The following is a 16,253-nucleotide window of genomic DNA, read 5'->3' as shown; positions in this document are numbered from 1 at the left end:
TATTGCTAACATTTTAAGACTGGCCTCAGTAGCAAGCACTTAAAGACTATGCCACATGGTATAATTTTTGCTTTGCAGATTAGGTATTTTCTTAAAATAAAAAAAAAAAGTAGATTTTTGAAAGTGTTGAGAACTGCAATTTCTGAAAATCAATCCTTTTTGTCTCAAAATCAGGCTTTATTCTGATGCAGAGAACTTGTGGAAACAACCAAGTAAAGAAACCCAGCATAGGAATAACCCATTCAGAAATCTGATCACTAAACCATTTGTTTTTGCTGTTCTTTTTATCTGATTTCTGAGAAACTCCTGCCCTCCTAACAAAAGTATTTTCTGTACCTCTGTGTTCACCCTATATGAAAAAATACAGATTTAAAAAGTCTTTATAATATGTATGCATGTTTAGTTATATTCTTTACTCAATAATAGCATAGTAATTTATTTTTGGAAAAAGAATTATGTGACAATACTACTAATTAAATTATAACAATAATTATGTTCTTGTACTTGGAAATTAATTTCTAATTTAAACAAAGTAGAAGGTACTTCAAAGTGAATATTCACAGGCACATATGCACTTATTAATCTTATTTACAGTTCTAATAGTACAGAAAGGATCTTGAAGATCCAGTAAAAAATTACCCATTTAGGTATCAAATACACATTGAAGAAAAGACTAAACCTTCCCAAAGAGATGTCAAGCTTAAATATGGAAAAGGTTGATATGTAAAATCATAAAGGGATACTAGAGTATCAAGGTACTCGATTTGCTGGATAGGGGCAATATGTGATGGAATCACGAGCACAAGATGTGATGAAATAATTTTTAACAGTTATTTTCACCAGCTGTACTGCTATTTTTCCAATGCAGTGTAATGTGGAAATCCTTATAAATCGGACCTTCAAATAGTCAGTACTATCCTATGCAACAATTCTAGAACACATTCAGATTGACACTCAAGATTTTTTTCTGTCAAATCCAGTCAGTCTGAGTGAAGTTAAAATTCATGATACCTCCTCAGACAAACTTCTGTTGGGCTGAAGAGCAGCTGCTGTCAAGTGCTCTATATTCTACACCTTTGGTGCATGCACTGACTCCACATCTGGGAATTGCTTAACAAAAAGAAAATCTTAAATATTCTACTTAGGCTAATTTCTTCCATCTTGATGCTCTCTCCCAGAGCCAGCTCTATGAAGTAGAATAAAAAACAGTTATGTTGCTGCAGTGACCTTCACAAAATAAATCACTACTGATTGGGGGTTCAGCTTCTTTACTGCATGTACGTGGCCACTTGCAACAGTTTTAATATTCTAAGCTGTCCTGGGAAAGTTGGTGAAATTTCCTTTGAGACTACAATAGCAGGCCTAAATTGCATTATTGTGTGGTACTAAACAATGTAGGCTTTTAGCCACTATGCAGTCAGTTCATTCATTGTGCCAGAAGACTATAAAGGAATATGTAAAACCCATTGTCATTTCCCTAATGCTGAGACCCAGTGATACAATGTAAAATGCATCACTGCGCTTGAAAGTCTGATTTTAATTCTTCCTAATCCAAGATTTCTCTAAGACTTCCTACAGATATTTCCTGGTTCTGAAAAAATTGTGTTACTTTCCTCTGAAAGAAGGCAGGAACACACTTCTCAGCTGTCCTGTCTGAAAGTGCAGCTGGCATCATAGAACAGTCATTTGCTTCCCTTACTTGTCAGAACACATTGCAATCAGTTTTAAATGGAGTACCATGAAAACAAAGACATTTACAAGTATGACAAGCAGAGAGCAGGTCACGATAAGCGTACTGCATCCGTGGTTCATCACTAATCAAACCACAAACATCCAATGCTTTTTGCAGAAGTCCATCTTACATATTAGGTAATTTTGAAATTAGGGTTGTTAACACAGATGTACTATCACCTCAGCCCCGGGTACAGACAGCTGCCCTGTAAAGTATTAAAGCAAAGTGAGAGACTCAAGAACTGAAAAATATCCAGACGTTTCTGACATATCTGCCAGCATGATTGGAGGCTAGAATGCTGGATCTATCAAAAGGCTGTGGGGTTTTATAACACAGCTGGCTCTGCAGGAAGAAAAGTCCTGCTGCCAGCATAGTTAAAAATTTAGCCACATGTGTGATTGTCCCTGCTCCATACTGTTCTCTGGCATTTTCTGTTTCTTTCTCAAGAGTCCAGTGTGCTACCACTATTCTTCAACATTCTGAGAGAAAACCACCACCATAACAATCATGCATAGATGCCAGTGACCACAGCAGCCTGTATGACAACTGAACACAAACACTGAGGTAAAAATTCAGAAAACAACTAGAAAACTAATTTGCATTCTTGCAATTACTAACTTCAGCACATACATTCTTGCAATTACACACTCCAGCACACTCCTCCTGTGTCATTGGAGGGATTTTCAGTGACCTTTGCTGCACCCAAACAGTTTCCAATGTTTCCTACAAGTAGTTGCTGTTCACTTTTCCAGCCCAGAAAAATTATTTGCTGATATCAAATTGCAGCTATTTTTATTAACTACCTGGAATCAGATTACTGTAACATCTACATTTCTGTGTTGATTGTTAAACAGCTAATATCCATCTTCTGCCAAGCATAGCTGAGAATCCTTGGTGCTGTTAAAGTCGGCAAGTTAATGTCTTTCTCTTGACTGAAAGTCTCCTCCATAATTGTTTTTTTTTTTTTTACCCAGACTTGCTTATCCATTTAAACAGGATGAGAGACTGTATAGGGCATCACATTGTCTGTGTAGTGATACTCAGGAATAGTAATAACCACTTCAGGCCAAGTATATGAAACAATATCCATAATTCACATAATGTTCTGCCCTAGCTAACTTACTGTCTCACCCATTAGTAGAAGTGATAATGTTTCTAAGCCCTGTGGTTGCTCTAGCAGTGCTAGTTGCAGCAAATCTACACTTTAATGAATTCAAGATCTTTCCCAAAGCAGTTTTTTCTTATACTCCCTGCACTGCTGCCAACAGCCGGTATATTCTTCATACTAATTTTGTCTTGATTTCTGTAGCAGTGGGATGAGTCCAGAAGAGGGTCACTAAGATTATCAGAAGGCTAAAACACCTCTCCTGTGAAAACAGAGAGGGCTGTGGCTGTTCAGCCTGGAGAAGAGAATGGTTTAGTGAAGTTGTGTATGCTCTCTGCTTGGAAGTGTTCAAGGCCAGGTTGGGTGAGGCTCTGAGCAACCTGGTGTAGTGGAAGGTTCCGTGCCCATGACAGAGTTCTTGGAATTAGATAATCCTAAAGGACTGTTCCAGTCTGACTCTGTGATTCGACATCCATTTGACAAAACCATCTGTCTATCAGCTTTATTTAGTTTCTTCAGTGTTTTTTCACTTAGGCATCGTTATGCATGTAGTGTTAATGTCTGTCCTGATGTCCAGCCACTTCCTGGTAGTTCGGTTCCATCTCGAATTCCCCAGGGAAAGGGTTGCCCTAACTGCACACATGGCAGCAGAACAGCCCCACTGCTCACAGTCCTCACACCTCCCACAGTGTCTCTGGTGCTGTCTTGTAGGTAGAGTATACCTGGAAATCTATTTCTAAGACTTTGTCTCCCCACTCCCAGTCTTTTTTGTAGGAAAATTGATGAAGAAACTAGAATCACATCTTCCACAAAGAAAAGTCTAATTAGGAACTGGGGCAATGAAAGTGACATAGGGACTCAGCAGCTCTCAGTGAAGCTAGGTTTTTTCAATATTTTTTATTCATTAAAATGGTCTATCACCAAATTTATGAAATCTTAATGGATTCAGAAAAAAAATGCAAATATTTTCAGCCAGAGGAAAGGAAAGAAAAAAATTAATAATGTTCATGTTTCTTACTTAACATTCTTGTTGCTAGGATGTCCACGCAGCATGATGTGCCCTTCACCAGTTACTGAAATCCTTGAATTTGTCTGAAATCATGCTCCCACTGCTAGGAAGCCTATTTTGAGTACGGTAATCTCCTTGTGATGGTCTACTTTGTTACAGGACTTCAAATAATCACTGATTCTCTCTCCTGGCAGTGAGGATAGGCTTCATGGTATTATAGGATCTAGGCTCAAGATCCTGCCTGAATCAGAAGCAGATTGAATTGGAGTGTAGATTTGTTTTTTTTTTTTTCTCTGAGGAGGCTGTTTTCAGCACCAGACTAGAGGTTCAAGCTCTTTTGTGAATCCTGATTTGTTTCTTTCAATGACTGGAACTGCTTCTAATGAAGAAGACTGATAGTAAACCTTCTCAACTCTGATTAGCAGCAGAATAGAAGTGAGTTACTCTTAAAATTTGCCAGAAACAAGGTGCCCAAATTCCCTTCCTCTGAATTGTTGACCAAATGGGGATGAGAAAGCTGTGCATGAAGGATTTCTCTAAAAGTCCCACTGGTTTGGATCTTTTGATCAGCTAATTATTTATGCGTTTATTTTGGTTTGGTGCAAGTTCTTTAACATTAAATTTAAAATACCACATATGAACATGGTGTGAGGTTTATTTTTCATTTTTATATGAAGAAGAAGACTAAAATAATTAGTTCTTCCTCAAATAAATAGAAATAATTTTTCATTGGACTGACCATCAAATAAACAAACAATCGGAAAAGAAAATTTTCTGTTCTCAAGCCAAAATTTCCATGCTTTCCTCTTTTTCTCCATTGTTCTTTATTTACATCTGCATTCTGTCTGGGATCAATGTAGCAGACTTTTTAGGTATTGAGGGGCATTGAGAATTATTTCAGCTGCAGTATTATCCATGCTTCCGACTTTCCTCAAAGCATTAACAAGACTTAGGCCCGCACTTTCCTACTTTTGAAAACCCTGCACTACAGCCCCCCTTTTTTTATTCAGGGAAAAAGGTGTCCCAGAGATTCAAGGCTTTCTGTGGTGCCTGCTTTCCCCATGTTTAGACATCCTCTGCTTACCTCCCAACACTCCCATGGTTTTATTTCCTGCTGGTTTAATACTAGCTCCATACTGGGATTTTCCTACAGTGTTAGAACTGTAAGGAATGGAGGGGAATAAGTCCTGTTGCTGGTGGGCTGCTTCTGGCATGGGTCATCTGTGCTTGGTGAGGAAATGACAGCCAGGGTGTCTTCTGACTGAGGAGCTGAAGAAAATAAGGAGCATCTCAGCTTATGAAGGCACTGAATTATGTGGTAGGAATCAATGCAAAATGGGTTCAACAACTCAGTGAAGTCTATTTCATCACAAACATACAAAGCAGAAAATCATCCAGAGTGAGACAGACAGAGATGAAGATGCAGTTGGGGCAAACTGTCAAACTTAAGAGTATGTGCTAGTACTTGTACAGATCTTTGGAGACCTATCATGAAGCTTGGGCAGTTTGCTGCTATGGCATAAACCCAGAGGGACATCAGAGATAAGAAACAGTGGAAAGCTGTGAATGCAGAAATGAAAACACCTTTATCCCCTCTAACTACCTCTTTTGATTGCACTGGCTGAATTAAAGCTCACAGAGTTTTCTAACAATGTGTAAGGATTTGTCTCTTGTTTACCTTCTCACAGGTAAGCAGTAGGCTGTCAATAGGGTTGGTTTGAAACATTTTTTTCTATACTGATCACTGAGATTGGATCTAAACAGTCACCAGACAGCATTTCTAGATCTTCAGAAACTGTTTAAAACACCAGTTTAGGCAGAGCCCAGTGGTCATATGTGTTGCTGAAAGCTCATGTAAACATTTAACTTGTTTAAAAGAACCCAGGAAACTAAAAAGAGTGCCTCTCCTTTGCAAGCTGTTATTGTTTACAGGGAGAATATCCTAAGTACTTCTACAGTTTGCATTAAGTTTTCATTATTTCAATATTTCTCTGAAACTATTTTCAGAGAAATTCATATGCCTTATTAAAAAGAAAATAAACTTAGAGCAAGCATATCTTGTCATTAGTAGACAATTTGAAATAAGCTTTTTTGCATTGATCTGCTAGAAGACACATTTTGTATGGAATATTTGCCTCCCATTGAAGTGCAAACATTTAATATCTCTAAATTTTCCTGCTATGTGTGTGTGTAGTGACATATATAATAATTTTAAGAGTCTTTTCTAATGTAACAAAATGCCTGAGGTACTGGAAATTACTGGAGCTATTGAGTCATTACCACTTTTACTCAGTGCTTCCAGATATAGGAAAAGGCCCTTTTGGTCTGTGTCTGAAAAAGTAAAAAAAAAACTTTATCCTTCACTTTTCATGTAACCAATATAACCACACCTTGATAAGGAAGAAGAAAAAAGAAGTCAAACACTAGAAGAGAGAAAATAAAACACATGAAAAGGATGACTAGGAAGGGAAGAGGAAAAACTTGTGATGAGGGGATAAAAGAGGATGAAGGAAAAACATTTGGAAAAGAAGGTAGCTTGAGAGCATTACTGAGAGTAAAAGAATGGGGAAGCAGACACAAGATGCTCATGTGCTTTTAGGGAGAAAAAACTGAGGGTTGGAAATCTTGGAAAATATCAGTCCACAAAGGTGCTTATAGTCTGAGATTTACAATCCTTCAGCCTGGTCTAGAGTTTGGGAACTGGCATGAAAGCAACAACTAACAGTGTGTGTTCAATATTTGTAATGCTGACTAAAGCACTGATTAATACACAGCCCAAACACAAAGGAAGCGTGCAGATGTGTGAATAACATCTCTGAGCTTTCTTCAGACAAGGCATTGCTGTATTCTGCGTGTTTAATGCTTTTTTTCATGCCTTTTAGAATGAATTCTGAAAGGAATATAGTAATAGATCACAACAATCAATTTCATTAGTTGGAGACCACATGAAGGCATAATGTCAGTAACGTCAGAGGCAAATTAGCTCTGGCAGCTTCTCAGGCTTAGTCTTCATCCTGTAAAACATATGCTTCTCCATTTTTTATCAGCTTATATACTTAGTTTTATCAGCTGACATATCAGACACTGGCAAATGTAAAATCCAAGGTCTACTAATTTTCAGAGGCATGTTTACTTGTTGGGCTTTACAGGAGTGCTATTGCCCCCTAAATGCTTTCAGGTGCTGAATCATATCTCAGATATACTACAAGATCAAAAGCAAAGTTGTGCTTCTTGCTAGCCTCCATTTCAAACCATGCAATGGAAACGTCCTATTTTTGTCTAGGAACACTGGAAACAAGTTGTCCATGCTGAAGAAGAAAAGCCAATATTTGATGGGTATAGAAAAAGTTAATATTTTAGAATGTCAGAAATCCAACTTGATTTTTTTTTTTTTACTGAAGAACAGGATACCTGTCAAACATTTTTCAGGTTTTTTGTTGTTTTTCTTTTTTTTTTTTAAAGGCAGATAAATGTCTGATCTTATGTCCTCTGGGGTTCCAGGAATGCAAAAGTGAATTTCTTACTATACAGACAGACTGGGTTACATTGTTCCCAAATGGATTCTGGTCAACAATTTGACAGTGAGAACAGCAGCACTGTTTTGAAATGGCCATGACAGCATTAGCAACAAAATTCAGCTGTTCTCTCATTCAAGACATTTAAGTCAGTGAAGCAGCCATTCCCAGACAGGGAGGGTGATCTTATGCGTAAAAAAAACTAAGGGAGAAGGAAGGGCTAAAAGGTAAACTGTGAATTTCCCTAAGCTCTTTTTTACCTCAATCATATATAGAACATATAGAAAAGAAAAAGATATTAATTTTGAAAGTGAATTTCAAAGGAAAGGGAAAGCTGAGAAGAAAATACTCATCAGCTCTCCTATCAAATCCCTGTACCCACAGAACTGCTTTTTTGGCTCAACCTTAACACAGCATATTTTTATTTCAATACAAAATCTAATTAGGGAATAAAATGTTGGTTTGGATCATTCATTCCCTCTCCACAGTGACTCATCTTCTTGCCAGAATTCCACAGTGGCAAGATTGTTCTTTGTGTCAATAGCTCCCAATTGAGTGATACATATGCTCATTTCAGTATGATTTTTTCCAACTAAATATGTGCAGCACACAAAAGAAACATACTGCAGGCACGTAAAAGACACAGGATAGAGGAAGAGGCACAAAACTGAATAAAAGATACTATGAAATGAAGACTTTTATGAAACTGGTTTTAGTTGGATGAAAATGAAGCTTTTAACCATAATCAATGCTTCAAGCTATTCTGGAAATAATCCAAGAGAAATGAAATGAGAATGAGGTACATGAAAGCTTCTGGGTTTGCAAAAGTAACAGCTGTGTCTAGAGAACGTGGACAAGAGGGCTTCTTATTCAAATATGTCTGTTTTAATAGTATTTCCAATTCAAGCACACATCTCAGTCCATTAAAACAAAGAAAAAAAACCAAGGTAAGCACACAGGACAAACATCATATGATCTTCAATAAACAGCCTTACAATCAAACATCATGTAATTATTTCAAGAATTGAGCGCCAAAAATATGTTGTGATTCCATGAAATGTACCCTTAAGGATTTGTGAAAAAGAATAGATATTCTAGGATCTGTGCCCATTTATCCCCTTTTGTTCCACATGAAAGAAATTATATTAAATCAACTGAATATCTGGAAAGAATTAAATCATCATCTCTCACTGGCAAACCTAAAGGAAAAATTCACAAGAAAGCACAGTTTTATATAATGAAAGTTCTCATGTTTCATGGAGTAAAAGGGAAAAAACTAACTGCCAAAGGGAAAGTTTTCGTTGCCTTTGGTTATTCTTCTCAGACTATATATTATGGAGTTCTCCTCTGCTCCCTTTATTATCTTTATTCAATGATATAAAATTCCAGACATAATGAAATGAAACCATTTCAAATGCTCTTGCATTAAGTCCTTCAGGAACAAACTTTTCCCTGTAGCAGCTGATTCAGAGACAGTCACTGGCACTATAGAGTAGCAACCAAAGCTGACTGGTCCCCTCAGCAGGATTCTTTTTAATGATAGACATGTCTGACTTATTAACTGCCCTTGAATTCTATTTAAAGTAGCACATGGGCCAAAATCTGCCTTTGTTAATGGGGTTTCAGAGGTGTAAATGAAAGCAATGACTTTTGCCAGCAGACTAAGCTTACCACAGGCTCCAAGTGATTTACCTCAGAGATGGCTTTACTTCAGTAATGTAGTTTTACAAGTCACACTGCACTGTTCTTTAATTAGTTTTGGCCTATCAGGCTTATGTATTAGCTATCATTAAATCACCATAAAATGTACAGGCCTCAACTTTCATTGATCTGCACTCTGACAGGAAAATTTGCACCAGCAGATATCTTGCACCAGCTGCAGCTGTGTCCCTCAGAATTTACTAAGGCAAAGAAAAATCTATGAATACTAGAAATTAAAAATTAGATGAACACTTACATCTTTGCATTCATAGAATGTCTTTTTTTCCTTCCAGGAAACAATTACGTGAAAAGGTGGTGGTTCTGCATCTTATTTATGGGCTAAACAGCAACATCAGCATCTGGGTATCCTCTTAGTTCTCAAGTCGTTCTTTAGTAGCTCTTAGTCCTTCCCTCAATCCCTTCCACTCCTTGCTGATCTCCCTTTGCTCATTTTCCTTGGACAAGTTTATTGGTTCACACTACTTGATCTTTAACCTCTGTGGTAGGGATTCCCCAGTCTCCTGCTGACAACTATATTAAAAAAACTGGAATTTTAAATGGGGAAATGGAGCTTACTCTTTTTCTTCATGATTCTCCACAATGTCATCTATGTGTCTTCCTTAATGATACTAATATCTCACCCACTCTTCTTTTGGATACCACAATTCTATGGTGTGAATATTTGCACTACTTGCTATGCTGTTTCATATACCTGAACTGTTATTCCTATGCATGGTTCTTGTCAATATTTTTATAAAGCTCTGTTATTAAAATATCTTCCTTCTGATCTCCACTACAGCAATTCTTTTTTTCTTCCTTCTCTCCTCGTACATGGCCATTCAGATACACTTCATGCATTGTAAACGCCCAGTTTCAAATACTTCTCCTTGCCAGCCACTTTGACTGTGACAGGCTATAGCTGAATATTCCCACTTACTCCTTTTCCCCAAATGCTAAAAGAACCCCTTCTGATCTTCATGTACAACTTTTTCATTTGGAGCAAAAAAATCTCCATTATTTGTTATCACATAATCTAATTAACACATTTTTGTGATTTTACACTAAAATGACCAAAGGCTTTCTGCCATCATAGAACTATTCCTCTTCTGCTTTTGCAGTTAGGACACTTTAAAGTTTACACCTGAATTTTTAGATGGCTGACAGAAGGCCTTTTGCCACGGTGCCAGCAGATAATTTTTTCCCCAGTTACTTACAGTGGACCAACTGACTACCAAAGGAATCAGCAAAATAACTGTGGACATCTGGGCAAACAACACTATAATCACTGCACTGCTCATCAAAGGACAGAAACAAAAAGAAAGCACCATTTATACAATGAAATTTAACACTGTTTCCCATGTGCCTGGATGTAGAACTTTTCTCTGCAAAGTTGGAGTCGTTCCCTTAGTCTAAAACTGGATGAATCTGGATTAATCTGGATTTACAGACTTCAGGAAACTTGCACAAGCTGAAACTTCCCCATGAATGATATCTTCACACATTCATCAGCACAGCTTTGTGTGAAAACAGATATTGAGCGTGCTGGATAAAAGGCCTTTCATCACCCTGTTCTGGTCCTGCTTCTGTTACCAGCAACACAGAGTTTGCAGAGCAGAGACCATGTGGTAACTTGATGCACATGGTGAGGTGAGTAAATACTGATTTTATGCAACGAGGGTCAATGACACATTGTGCAGGCAATGAAGCACTACAAAGAAACCTCCTAAAAGACAATGCCACTAATCAAAAGTTTAAAGGCCATTTGATCACACTACCTTGAGATCTTTTGAAGCTACCAGGATCTCTTCATATGTGGCTGTGTGTGTGTTTTGGAAAATGCCACCTATATTCTAAATAGAGCTGAAAAGCAATGATTTAATACTTCAGTTCAACCACACACATAAGTACAGAGCATTAACTTCAGTATTTGTCTTGACTATCTGCATTTTAAAAATATGACCGTCTGACCTGTAAAATAGCAGAGAAATTCACATGCTGCTCATTAACAAATTATAGTTTCCTTCATTGTCACACTCATAGCAACCTGCAGTTTTGCTGAACTGCTATCTGTGTTAATATTTTCTCCAAACTTTTTAAAGATGTTTTCCAAACATTTAATTTGTATAAATGAATGTTTGATTAAAAACATATTTAATTCTTGTTCACAGCTACATTATTTTATTGGTAATAAATAAGTCCAATGTCATTCTAAGAATTAGAGCTAATAAATAGTTTTCCTTAAAGCCTATGAGAAAAACCAAAATTTTCACATTCTTTGTACATTAGTGTCTCAAAGGACATGTTCCCACATCTACTCAGAAAAAAAAAACAGTTTAAAGCAGAAATTCAAACCAAATAAACAGAACTATTGGCTGAAGGGTGATGTGTCTCTTATTTATAGTGCCAGAGGTCCTGCAGTCAGGCTGTGGTTAGCCCTGGCCCACACCAGCTGTGTCTGTCTCACTGTGCAACTGGCTCCTTCACTTCTGCCCATGTTTTCTGACCACAGCACCCACCTCCCATGCACCCACTGTGAGCCACCACTCCTTCTCTACCTTCAGCTGTGTAAGTTGAAGCATCCAAAAGCTGGATAGAGCCTAAAATTCCATGTAACAGTCAGGGTTGGATCATCTAACAGGACCCATACTCAATCATTGAAATTAAGAGAGTCAATATATTTCCAATATACTAGATCAGAGCATTGTAAATTAAGGTCAGTAGAGCTTCCCCTGAGATCCAAGCCCTCAGAGCCACTACCTTGGCTCCTGCTAGAAGAAACAATCAAAAGGAGAAAATGCATATATGGCATTGAAGGGTGCAACTGATATTTTGAGAACCTGAATACTAACTGCATGTCTGACACACTGGTGACTAAGCAAAGTCTTAAAATGACTGGTTTATACACTGCACTAATAATTCCCAGATTGTATTCTACAGTTTGGAGGAATTATACTTTTGGGATCACTGTTTGTGAGAATTACTTGCTAGTGAGTTGCTCTAAGATTTAAGATACTACAAGTTATTATTATCCTTTCATATTGTAACACATTCAATAACAGCAGAGAACTCATTTATTTTGCAAATGTTGAAGGCAGTCAAATGAAAATGATCATGCCAACTTCTTTATAAACATTTTTTAACATTATGGAAACACATATAGAGGGTATAAACCACTGCAATATATGTAATATAAAATGCAAACCTAAGAGTACACATAAGATTTCACAATCAAACTTCATAGGAAACTGGGAAATATTTATGCTAATGAGAAAACCAACTTTAATTATATCAATTTCAATTTTTCTCAGGATATTGAGGACAATATGCTACATAAAATCTTTTCTATTCTCTATCCATGAAATAAGTGTAGTATAATAGTGTTCACAGTTTCATTTGAATAAATGGGTATGTGAACATATAACACAAAGTTTGTGCTCTACTGAATTCCAAATCCTTGTCTAATTGAGGTTTGTTTCTGGTTTATTTTTCAATCCCAAGCAAAATATCATCTGTCTTCTAGAGATAAATATGATAACCCAGCTCTGAACTGTACTTGTTTAGCTTAGCAAAAACACACTGAAATTTTCCATCTCTGGGGCCAGGACCTGCATTTTCCTGAAAGGGTCTAACACCACCAGTCCACAGGCTGGGCTGGAACAGCAGACAATAGCTCTGTATGCTAATAAAAACCATTTTGCAACGCCACATGCTTGCATACTCAGCAGTACTATCTTATATTCAACCATGATTAAAGAAAGAACAGCAATTTCTTTCCCTGCTCCTTCTCAAAACTGATGTAAATTATATCTCTTAAACAGCAAATTGTAAATTTGGTTTCAGAAGAATGACAGTCTGTCTAATGTGAGTGGAACAGAATCCAAGTATATGAGCCTGAAACTCTGACTCCTGCCTTTGGCTTCACTGGGAATTCCTGAAACTTCCTTCATTAAGGAGCTCTGGTATAACCTGCAAAGATCTGTGTGCACGCACGTACCCGACAGCCAAGCCCAGGTGTGTTGTAACCCAAGTCATTTCAAAAGTATGAAAGGAGTAGTAACAAGGTAGAAAAAATTGTCTCATTAAGATTTGTCCAGCAAAATCCTCAGAAAAAAAATCATCTTTCCTTCTCTCATATGCATATTTGCATGGAACAGGGAAAATTTTTAGCTTAGGCACCAACATCAATTTTGATTATATTTCAGTATTACCTCCCAACTGTTTCAAAACCAAAATTACTAAATACCCTTCAAAAATATATTCTCTTGGTACTTTTTAAACAAATAAAAAGAAGCGCAAGGAACATAATTTATTATAAACTGTATTTCATACCTGTTTTAGCAGAGTTTGAATAACTGGACTTCTCTGATTTCCAAAGTGCTTTTCTAGACTAACAATATGGTTTATTCGTATACAATATATAGTGACAATTTGACAAGTTTTTCATCTGCTTTAAAATTCATATCATAGAGAAAGAGTTAATAGCATGCTATGATGGATTTAACTTGTGGGCTTATTATATAAACAAATGTTAGAGATGTAAAATTAGCAATGCATTTAAGGACGATCTTTGAATTTTATATCAAGCCTGGCTTAAGGCTATTGAAAGTAATAAGTTTTGGATCTTGCTCACAGTTTACAACAAAGTTTAGTAATTTCATAAGCAGATATTGAAGGTTCGAAATTATCCTTTCTGAAAGAAAAGTGAGAGCCATCCATTCCTGTTGCTATAACTATGGATTGTTTGATTCTACTGTAAATGTGCATGGCCTCTGTAGAAACGAATGCTTTTTCTTAACAACTAAGAAGTTCCAAGCATACTGAATGTAATGATGTATCAGAGACTATATAGATATGGTCTTTCCATATGCAAGGAAATAACACTCTGAATGCACATTTAGAAATTCATCAGTCTTGTAGACCAGACTGCATGAGAATATTCTGAGATTGTATTGCTAGTAAGCAATATTAGATGGATCTAGCATACATCTGACAAATTTAAAATTGTCATGTTATTTTTTTTTCTGAAAGATTTAAAAAACCCTGACCAACCAAAAAAACCAACCGAGAAACCCCCAAATCCAAAACCAAACAGCTGGACAGGCAGTACAAAAAAAAGCAGCAACATATATTTGAAGGACAGGGAAAAAGTCATATGCTATCTGCCTGCATCAGCCATGGAAGTAAGAGGTGACAATTAAAGTAACCACAGAGGAAAAGAATAACAGACTTTCAGAGTATGTGAATTGAAAAGGAATCCACTGTCAGGAACAAAAAATTAGGCAAACATGAGAAATAAGACACTTGAGTAGATCTGTATGTAAAGGGTAGTTATTTCTGTGACTCATTAAAAAGCATCTTTTTGTTGCTTGCATTCACTGTTTATGCAGAAATAATTAAATCTAAACAAGAATTTGCTAGCAAAAACAGTTGTAGCTATCTCACATTTTCTGTTTAACTCTCTTTTCCCTGCTGTTTATGCTAATTTGCACAGGGGATGGAACAGTTGGAGCACTCTAAATCCTTCTTTTGTACTTCTTTTAACTTTGATGAGCAAAATGGAAATGCTAATCCCTTCTGCAGACACATGATTTCCTTCCTTTCTCCTGCTCTCTGAGATATTTGTTTTTCTCTTATCCAGCCTTTGTTCCCTAGTGAGCTTCATAGGATGCTCTCCTCTTCCCAGGGCCCTAGGGTGCACGAAATTCCACAACCAGCAATTTATGAAATGCAACTGGTGCTGAGACAGGCAAGGGATCTATCAAAGCAGATTCTTACCCCGCCATCCTCTCCTTATGCCTACAGAACAAACAAACAAACATACAAACAAAAGAGTCAAGCGTGTTCAGTACTGCAGAGGAATCAGTCTAAAATACTGGCCTGAATTTTAGCCCTGAAACTGATTGTAGTGTCTTCGATGATTCCAGAATTTCACATCGTGCTTTTCCTTAGTCCAGTATAATCCTGACCACATATTAAAGACTGGAAAATTAATGATAAATAATGCTGCAGGAAATAATAAAGTGATCAAAAACAAGGTGAGAAAAGCTTTTATTTGGATATGAAGCAGACACACTGGTACATCACGTAACATCTGTGGGAATGTTGGAGGATTTTCATATTAAATGACTGGGAGAAATAGGATGTCAAAGATGTTTGATCCAGTGCACTTTGATATGCACTGTAGTAAAATTCTTCATTCAGTGTGCCTAATCTGGAATACTAAATACTACTTTTATTTAGAAAACCAATCCAAATCAATTTGAATTAGGTAAAAGTACATATGTATAGGTAAAAGGATATAGTTTGAAAAGTCATATTTTAAATCCTAAATTTTATTTTAAATTCACAATAATACATATCTTTCCAAAGAATTTAAAGTATCTGTAGAAGGAGTTACATCTGCTTTGCAGTTACTTGTCTACAGTAAACTCAAAGAAAACAAACATTCATTTGCTTCCTCATACTAACATTAACAAGCTCATAAGTCATAGCATATTTTGAGAAATTAATATTCATGGACCTCCCACTTCTGACCAAAACAAAATTGTCTCTGTCACACAATATGAGTGACCCAATTTTGTTCATCTGACAGATGCTTTTCTGGTCACAGAATATTAAAAATTTTGAGGAAACTTAATGTGACGTTTTAGGAGACTGAGTAACTCAACAGTTGAACTTACTGTCACCATTACAGGAACACTCATGTATTACCCTTATGTAGGACTGGTCCCTAGCCCAGGAGAAGCTAATCTTTTATTTTTTTTACTATTTTTCTAGATGAGAATACATCATGTTAACTTAATTTGCTTTATTACTCTTACACTATAGCTTCAGACCAGGAGAATCTTTTAGCCAGGTGACAAGGTGAAACAACAAAATGAACAAATTATTTTGGGATTCTCCTGTCACTCCTTTCAATGCTGGATATAGCTTGCTCTTCTTGTTAAAAATCAGTACGAGAATTTTCCAGAGCTGACACAGAAGACTGAAGACCTCTGCTTCTGCTCAGACTGGCAGACCAAGAAGCTGACAAGAGGGAAATTTGCTACAATACCCAAGCTCTTTCTGAGATTCAGACAGGATTTTTCATTTTATGGCAAAGGTAACATTTTTCCCACACATTTTTTTCTTATCAAAAGTTCCTGGGGATGAATCTGTGAGGACTGAAAGAAAAGAAAGCAAAGAAAAAAT

Source organism: Motacilla alba, chromosome 1A (assembly GCF_015832195.1).
Source record: "Motacilla alba alba isolate MOTALB_02 chromosome 1A, Motacilla_alba_V1.0_pri, whole genome shotgun sequence".
NCBI classification, from domain to species: Eukaryota; Metazoa; Chordata; class Aves; order Passeriformes; family Motacillidae; genus Motacilla; species Motacilla alba.
This window is presented reverse-complemented; position numbering follows the sequence as displayed.